Source organism: Sinocyclocheilus grahami, unplaced genomic scaffold, assembly GCF_001515645.1.
Source record: "Sinocyclocheilus grahami isolate Dianchi unplaced genomic scaffold, SAMN03320097.WGS_v1.1 scaffold2153.1, whole genome shotgun sequence".
In the NCBI taxonomy this organism is placed as follows: Eukaryota; Metazoa; Chordata; class Actinopteri; order Cypriniformes; family Cyprinidae; genus Sinocyclocheilus; species Sinocyclocheilus grahami.
The window spans coordinates 71163-81289 of record NW_015507332.1 but is presented as its reverse complement, the minus strand read 5'-3'; the positions used below and the strand labels follow the sequence as shown (position 1 = coordinate 81289).

General features: G+C 36.2%; 1 long non-coding RNA gene across 1 annotated transcript in view; it reads left to right on the top strand.

Annotated features, from left to right (window-relative positions):
* The first annotated feature begins 9560 nt into the window (after nt 1-9560).
* Nucleotides 9561-10127, top strand: part of LOC107574227 (uncharacterized) — a 9485-nt gene continuing 8918 nt past the window's right edge. Inside the window, exon 1 of the long non-coding RNA XR_001607645.1 lies at nt 9561-9641. This is a non-coding gene — a long non-coding RNA (uncharacterized lncRNA). The remainder of the gene's footprint in view (nt 9642-10127) is intronic.

The following is a 10127-nucleotide window of genomic DNA, read 5'->3' as shown; positions in this document are numbered from 1 at the left end:
TCCATCTCATTTTCTCCTCCAACTTCAAAATTATCAGACATCGTTGTTTTACCTTCTTTGTAAAGAGCGTTTAACTTTATTTGCACGTTCACTTTGTAAACACTGGGTCAGTACTTCCGCCTACGTCACGCATGCTCGATTACGTAATGCGAGGTCGAGCAATTGCAAGATGAGCATTTGTGGTTAAACAGTATATACAGTTTTATTTTTTCAGAAAATGACTGATAGTTTTGCTAGATAAGACTGTTATTTCTCAGCTGGGATCGTGTAGAGCCCTTTGAAGCTGCACTGACACTGAAATTTGGACCTTCAACCCGTTGGCTCACACTGAAGTCCACTATATGGAGAAAAATCATGGAATGCTTTCTAGTTTCTTTTCAAATTAAGAAAGAAAGACATGAACATCTTGGATGACATGAGGGTGAGTAAATTATCAGGACATTTTTATTCTGGAAGTGAACTAATCCTTTAACAGTATAATATCTTCTAGTTCAGTGTTTCTCAATCCTGGTCCTGGAGAACCCCCAACACTGCATATTGTTGATGTCTCTCTTATCTGACACACACATTTGAGGTCTTGGAGTCTTTACTAATGAGCTGATGAGTTGAATCAGGTGTGTTTGATCAGGGAGACAGGCACGTGCACACATAGACATCAAAGAGGGCTTGAGCACATGCCCTTTTTCTTCCTCGAGAGAAAGTGCCCTTTTTTCTGGTGAGGTTTTTTTGTGTGTGTGTGAGAGTGTGTGTGTGTGTGTGTGTGTGTGTGTGTGAGAGTGTGTGTGTGTGTGTGTGTGTGTGTGAGAGTGTGTGTGTGTGAGAGTGTGTGTGAGAGTGAGAGTGAGTGTGTGTGTGTGTGTGTGTGTGAGAGTGTGTGTGTGTGAGAGTGAGTGAGTGTGTGTGTGTGTGTGTGTGTGAGTGAGAGTGTGTGTGCATGGTACAGAAAGTGTAATTATAACAAAATTGTGAACTGATTATTTTGTAGACATCTGTTGAAAAATGAAACAACATGAAACAATTAGGTGAGTGTGAGGGAATTAAAATAAATTGGTAAGTCAGAGTTGTAGAAAAAAATGTAAATAAATGAGAAGTGCCCTTTTTTCCACTTGAGCCCCTGCCCCTCAAAATGTCTGTGCACGTCCCTGCAGGGAGACATCTAAAATGTGCAGTGTTGGGGGTTCCAGGACCAGGATTGGGAAACAATGTTCTTGATTTAGATAAGTTGGTTATAAATCTCTCTGTCTCTGATTTATTCAGGAGGAGTCTGATGAACCAGAGCGTGGAGATGTCCGGGTGATAGTTTGCCAGATCTGCAGTATGCTACTACTACAGCTTCACGAGAGGGTGCTGTTGCTATCGTTTGAACCCCTGTAGAAGCGGGCCTGGGCTTGGCTGAAACACAGCTGATGACAGAGATTCATCTTCTGAACGAGTGACGCTTGTCTGATCAATTACTGTCTGCTCAAATGTGCCCAGCCTCATCACTAACAGCAGATATTACTGATGAATGTAAATGTGTAAAAGGAAATCATTTTGTTTTAAAATGTTTACATTTTGTAATTTGACTGTTTCTGCTGTCTTGTCCTTTGCATGTTTTAGTCAGATAGCCTTGCACACATTGTGTTCTGCTGCAACGCCACTCTCTCCTGAACACGAGTACGACAGTTAGCGGAAGCTAGAGATTATGGTTTATAAAGTTTTAAATATGGATATTTTTCTTATTATATCATAATGGTATTATATTTATGATGGATATATCTTATTAGTTTATTAGATTTCCATTGGACTATTGAATATCACCCATTCACTGCCATTATAAAGCTTGGAAGAGCCAGGACATTTTTTAATATAACTCCGATTGTATTCCTCTGAAAGAAGAAAGTCATATACACATAGGATGCCTTGAGGATGAGTAAATCATGAGCTAATTTTCATTTTTGGGTGAACTATACATTTAACCTTTTTTAACAATGTATAGCATATGCTCACTATATTTGTTTGCATAATCTTTATATTGCAGATTGTTTGGAGGACAACACTAGGCAGGATAAGGAAGAACTTTTTTTTAAAATAATTATTAAAAATTAATTACTTCCTAATTTAAAAAATATATATATACAATTTCATAATTCATAATTTTCAACTGATGAGTCAAAGAAATGATCAACAGATGAATCCATTCTGAACTTCAGAGCTGGATGTGTTTCTGCTGCTGTAACGTGACGTCACTCACACACATCAACTAACTGATCCTCACATCTGATGAAGATTATATTCAGAGCTGATGTTTCATTGTTGAAGCGCTGCTGGAAACCCCTCAAATCTCAGACCTGCAGATTATTATATTTGTCAAATGTGTGATAGCTGCTCTTCTCCACAATGAGTTTCGCTGTGTTCACCAAACAAACACGATCAGTAACACAATTAACTACAAATCACGTAGTGATTCATATATCATGATCATCACAGTATAACTGGAGAGCGAAAGAGAAACCGGACGAGAGCTGCTTCAAATATTTAACATTTTAAAAGTTAAATAATGCACGCTTATGCAAACATATTACTGCAGGTGTTTATTTTATGTTCTCCCCTTCTAAAAGTTTAAAAGTTATCTTGGCATCATCATTTAAATATCACAAACCAGACACTTTAATAAGGCTCTATAGAGTTTTTATTGCAGAAAATACATTTGTGAGCCGTGTTGGCAAAATGAAATGTTTGTTATTTTCACATAGCTAATAGCTATTACTAGCTGCATAGCTAACTACTACACTAAATAGATAAAGACAATAATTTCAGAAGCACAGAGTGATGTGATTCTGCAACCGAGCCTGGTCCAAACGCAGGATTTAGGTAAAGAAACCGTTATTAATTGTATTGGCTGCAATGCCAAATCATGCACACCTGCTTGCTTTTCTGTTTAATTTAACAGTGTTTTCTGAATGTATATATTAAATAACAAATAATTGTAGCACTTTACAATAAGGTTCCATTAGTTAATGTTAGTTAATGTATTAAAGTGTTTTATTGTAAAGCGTTACCCAAATAATGTATTTTGAGCATTCACTTGAAACTACCCCATTGTCACATAAGACAGCCACAGTCACAGAGTTTTCGATGAAGTAGCGATCTTTTTCATTTCCAAACATTGTTTTTTTCTGGTCATGTGTGTTGTGTTTAATGTTAAAGCCATGTGAATAAAGGCTTTTTACTTTTCCACAATATTTTCGAGTGCCTCGGATTGATGAGTTTTTTTTATTGCATAAAAGAATCCCTAAAAATCCCCCAAAGAGCACGGATCCATGGAGTTCACACCCCTGCGGCATTACTGCATATTTCTGGATGTAAGTCCTGCACTTTATTTTCTCACATGTTCCTCTCAAAACCAAAACCTCAGACACAAGTGCTTTGCTTCTCGTGGACAAACACAACTTTCAAAACAAGGGAAAGATTTGGCAGTCCTCTCAGAAACCGTACAAGATCAGTTTAGATCTGTAATTACTATGTAGCGCCTTATCCTTTAATAGTGCGGAGCACCGGGTTCTGACAGCGTGTCCCGACTATATATTAATATTCCTCCTATTACCCTGTTTGGCTACTGTAACCCAGATTAACTAGGTTTATACTCCTACAGTAATATTCCTATACAGCATGGGAATTAAACCAACAGAGAATAACCTTAATCAACACAAAAGGCAAGTATGGAAAAGTTAACAATTTGATTTATTTATAACCAACAGGGAAAACTTGAAATAAATGAATGTATGTCTCAATAAAGACTGGATTGTCTTGCAATCTTCAAATGTCTGTTGTGTATTTTACTTTGGATAAATACTTATTTTTTTAAAAAATGGTTCAGTACTTGCACTCTTATGAAAATGACATTTAACCCAAATTAATGAATTTCACATTAAAATGGTACTCAATTAGCAACAAAATAACAGCAGACACAATATGAAAGAGATGAGGAAAAGTCAAAACCCCATAATACACTTAGGTTGTTTCAATAAAACTGAACAACAGTATGAAACTCCAGACTTCACTTACTGTATGCAAGTATAAACGATAACCGTCAGTATATATATGTGTATATATATGTGTGTATGTGTATATATGTGTATATGTGTATATATGTGTGTATATGTGTATATATGTGTATATATATGTGTATATGTGTATATATATATGTGTGTATATGTGTATATATATGTGTGTATGTGTGTATATGTGTGTATATGTGTATATATATGTGTGTATATGTGTATATATGTGTGTATATGTGTATATATGTGTGTATATGTATATATATGTGTGTATATGTGTGTATATGTGTGTATATGTGTATATATGTGTGTATATGTATATATATGTGTGTATATGTGTATATATATGTGTGTATATGTGTATATATCTGTGTGTATATGTGTATATGTATGTGTGTATATATGTGTATATATATGTGTGTATATGTGTATATGTATGTGTGTATATGTGTGTATATGTATGTGTGTATATGTGTGTATATGTGTGTATATGTGTATATATATGTGTGTATATGTGTATATATATGTGTGTATATGTGTGTATATGTGTATATGTATGTGTGTATATGTGTATATATATATGTGTGTATATGTGTATATATATGTGTGTATATGTGTATATATATGTGTGTATATGTGTATATGTATGTGTGTATATGTGTATATGTATGTGTGTATATGTGTGTATATGTGTATATATATGTGTATATAGTATATATGTACTGTATATGTGGCGCACACACAGTCACACAACCCGCCCCAGTTGCAGGCCTGTAACGTTGCTGGGGAGCGTGGGGGCCTAGAAAAACAGCAAATGGCCTCTTCACTCAAATGAGCCAAAACCAATGAAACAGATCACCTGAACCCCCTTTTTAAATTAATCTCAAATATAGCAGAATGCACAGAGCTCGATATCATTATAATCCTGAAGATGAACTTGTTCATTTCTACAAGCGTCACAACTCTTTAAAATGGTTTAACATCGAAAACAGCTCCAACAATAACACAACATCATATCAGAAGACGATACACGCACTTACTGTATTCGATATGCGTCTTATTATTTAGGATTTAATGGCGATCTTCTAAACGCGCGTCTCTTTGCTGAGTTTACTTTCGGTTTGGACACAAAGCAGAGGACGCAGCCCTAGAGTGAAAGTGCGCATGCGCAGCAGAGTGACGGCGCTTTCCGATCACTGAAGCTTCGAATCTTTTCTGAATCATTTGTTTCGAATCACTGAAGCTTCGCATCTTTTGTGAATCATTTGTGTCGATCACTGAAGCTTCGAATCTTTTCTGATTAATTTGTTTCGAATCACTGAAGCTTCGAATCTTTTTGTGAATCATTTGTTTCGAAACACTGGTTCGAGCGCGTATCAAACCGCCAAAGTCACGTGATTTCAGTAAACGGGGCTTCATTACCTCATGATTGTTTCGAAATTTCAATAGTTTGTCATTGGTGGGGCGAGCATGGACATAATAAATACCTAGACGCCTCATTGGCCGCTCGACCGCACGTCAACGCCGCCGCCATATTGGTCCGGGCAACGCTCCATAACTCTCATATTGGGACAGGAGAAGACATACCTGACTCGTCGGCAGCTTGGGCATCTACAGACCATCCCACGGTTATAAAAACAGATCTCGGGGTATTATCTTCCACAGGTAAGACTCAACAGTTGTTTCTGGATGTTTTTGGTCATTTTTAACATTATGTTGGCAGCTTAATTAGCCACCAGTGTCAGATGATTAATAGCTCGCCAGTTAGCTGTGAAAGCTGAGACTTTATAAGGAATCAAAGTTTAAATGAATTCTTATTAAGTTTAACTTATATTGTAGTTTATATCATAAAGTAAATGGTGCTATGAGCACAATATGTAGAGTGAGCACTTTGACAAGACAATGCCAGACTGTCAGGATTAGGGATGGAGCTAAATCATCTCTCTTTAATTTCACTAACGTTACTTATTTACAAAGAGTAAGTTCATCATCACTAGATTATAAGGATGTCATAGCTTATCATAAAACTGTGGACTGATTATATATATATGTTTTTTCCTTTTTAGCCAACTGCAAACAGGACAACGCAAGCGTTAAGGAAAGCTGAAGAAAGCCTGTTCTCTGCATTAGTTCTCTGAGAGTAGGCTATACTTCCACAGCCGTGTGTTGTATTAGTACTATAGTTACACCCAGAACAGCCCTGAATGAATGAACAGAATTACCTGCTCATATTCTAACCACACCCTTACTTCTTTCTTACTTTGTTTAATAATTATTACACAATACTATTATAAAACTACATTTCATGATCATTTATTTTACTTTATAATTTACTATTCATGTATTCTTCATTATTGTCTATTCTGTATTATTCCACCCTTGATATTACATATTCTACTCATCTATTGTTATTCATTTATTTTGGTATTATACATATAATTTATGCTATTATAAATCTATTAAATACTGTTGTTCTCGCTTTTTTATATTATTCACTTTACTACAACTTGTACTACATACACTTTTTAATATTACATATCACTTTTACTGTGCGCTGTATCAGTGCATGATATTTTACCGCTGTAACTGTAAGTTTAACTGGATCCATAAGGATTATCAGTTGCATCTGTTATTGTTTGTTGTGGAGTTTATCTGTGTAGCGTGCTATGAAAATAAAAAGCAGACTACCAAGAGTGTCACTTTTTGATTTGTAGTCGCTGGTTTTATTCCATGTTCTCACTGATGGTAAAGTATTAGTGCTTAAAGCTGTATTAATTAAGATTTTCCTCCAGTGTTTCAAAGGGACTGAGCTGTGTTCTGACCTGAAGCACAAGAAAAGCTCAAATGTTGGGGTTGAAGACAGAGAAAGCAATGAAACAACTTCATTTCATTTAATGTATATTCAAATTACAAAAGATGTATATGTCACAGTTATACTACATTAACATTAGAATTGTAAACCGAAAAAATCAACAAGTGTGAGTTTTCACAATTTCTTATGAAAATCAATACTTTTCCAAGCCTAACTAAATAACTGGAGGCAGAGCTATTTTTAACTCCATGTAGATCACAAGCCTCTGAAATCGGTTGGTAAATGTAAACGTTATCGTGTTTTTATCCAGAATAACCGCAGGCAGTCTTGCCTTCACAAACATGGCGGACGCATTGACGTATCGCAGCAACGGCTCAAAGCGGCCAATGAGGCGTCTAGGTATTTATTATGTCTATGGGGTATATGTCGAACATCACCTGACCAAACCCGGAAAACAGGGCTTGCGTTCAGCCCCGACAAAAACGGTGCAAAACGTGTTTTAAACGGAAGCGGTGGTGCGTTGAACTCTGTTCTGATGACGCAAGAGTTGCAGCTACGGCAGCTGAGAAGGCCATTCTTTGTATTCTTTTTGAAGAATTTTCGGAGCCTGATGAAATCGGTATAAATACGTGTTTAATACTGCAAAATACGCTCGATGTTACAGTCACTGCCCTTGACTTCTAGAATAAAAGAGAACATCCCAATTTGGATTGGGATTTGTGAAAACTGTGGTTCCTAATTATTGTGATCCAACATTTGCCTCGCATTTCAGGATGAAAAGAAACATTTCAGGTGAAGGATAATCCACTTCTTATCTCCAAGACTGTGTTATGATATATATGACCTTATTATTTCAGTTATTTTGTCTTTAATGTAAATAAACATGTGCAAACAATATACTTGCTCTTGTGAGTTTATTTGGATGTTAATTACTGTCTCTTTAATACCGCGTGGTTTACATGCTGCTGCTGATTGGGCTGAGATGTGTGACACACCCACCAAACAAGAGAAAACGCATCTCTAACCCCGTTACACACCGTTTCCAAGAAACATGTCGTTCAAACCGGAAACCGTAGCTAAACGGTGCACACCGGTTTGAGCTTGAACGTGCCCCAGGTCTCATCGCTTCCGCTTGTCGGAGAACGTGTTAACAGCCGTATTAAATAATAGCGATATCTATGGACTTTTAAGATAATCAGTTAAACTAGCTAGCTGTTTCTATTGTTGACATTTTATTCAATGTTTTATATCTAAATGTGAAAAGAATAAAAATAAAAAAAACTTTTAGATATCAATCCGCATATGTGATGGACATTGGTTATGATCATCATTGGTATCTACTTTGAAGACATCTTGAGTAAAATTGCTTCATATTTAACGAAGCATATGCAAAACGCTTGCACCGGAAGCGACGAGACCCGGTTAACAGAATACGGAAGTCTGTTGTCCTGTTCACCTTATCCCACCATTCATACTCACTATCACCTCTAATTATTTTTCTCACATAAAGGCTGAAGCTTCATCCCTTGCTGTGTGTTCAGCTCCTCCGTTTCCACATTCAGTCCACATGGAGAGAAAAACAACAACAACTCATATGTTAATACAGACTGTTCCTCACAAAAACGGCAACATTATAATTCTGTTACTTCTGAACTTAAAACATTCTTCTTCGTGACTTCCTTCTGTGCGTTTGAAGGATCTTCATGCACTCCATTCACTGCCTGATTAGAAAACATAGTATATGTAAGTAAATATTACAATTATTGATTTTAAATGATGCATATAATGGTAAATAAATGAAGCTAGAGCTTGAGAATATCTTCACTGAACCACATTGATATCTTAGCACGTTCCTCTCTGAAAACAATGTGAACAAAAAAAAAGAAAGTTGAACTATTTAAGCGTGTAAATCCACTAATATAGGCTATATAAAATAAGTCGATAAGATCTCTTAACCAACATTCACAATGTGCTAAAGCAGGGAGGTCCTTACAATCTTCTACTGAAAGAATAAAATATTCCCAAATTAATCAATGTAATGGATATTGATATGGTTAGTAAATAATGAGATTAGTCGTTATTGAACCTGAATGAGCAGTTAGGTATTTCTGTTTGAATGCATTAAAACAACATTCAAAACAATATTTAGTTGTTCATATAAAGCTTGTTCTCCATCGTTGCATACTCATTGATGAGACATGCAGATAGTGATAAGAGTGTGAAAAAGGCCAGAAGTCAACAGCACATGAATGCCAGAATGTAAAATGAGCTATTTTATGCATTTAAATGGTTTCATTTTCGTTTCTACTTTACAAATTAACGAGAAAAAATAGCGGATATTTTCTAGTATAAGTGCACTGTGCTCACATTTACTTGTGCATTACATTACAAATAATAATACAAAAATCCAGCTTGCGCCTTATATTGTGATCTCGAAATGCAGAATATAATTTAGTATGCATTTGAGAGACGTTCTTTAATGTGATGCATATATACATGCATGCAGTTCGCAACTTTATTCGTCTTTTTGGTAATTTCATGACTTAACTGACGATATAACTAGCTTGTATGCTCATAGTTTTGTGTGTGCCTTATACTACCTAGATGAGGCCTTTTGTGTCTCAAACGAGTCTCAAGCAGTCACGTGGTTGTGTGCGGAAAGATTCAAGATTCGGACGTCACAGATCACGTGGTTACGACCAAACGAGACCAACTCGGGCACAGCGCTTCACTGAGATGTTGCGGTTTTATCCATCGGTGCAGAACGTCTAATATTTATGTGAAAGGTATGTGTATACAGTACGTTTATGTTTTTTTCTGTGTAGCCTAATCGTTCTTTCTAGGCGCCTCGAAGTTGTAGTAAACAATCTGGAAGGAAGATGTGCAAGTAAAACCGAAAGTAAAAACACCCGACAGCAGTTTCATTGGTAATAGGCTGAAATCTATACGTGCCAACATATCGTACTTGCTTTGTTAAAGGTGTTTTGGTGAATTTCCTTTAGACAGTTAGAATGATAAAGAACGGCGACTTCGTCTAACAAATGCGTTATTATGCTTAACTGGGCCGTTTCTAGCCATTTTGACGCCCTTAGCGAAACCCCTCCCTCCCAATCCCATCCCACTTCCAAACTTTATTCTTTTAGATTGTATACAAATAACATAAACCTGATTATGTAAACACTCAAATCTTAAATATCAACATTGATACATTTTCAAATTATCCATCCCACTCCCAAACAAGATCACACACACACTCACACACTCACACACAC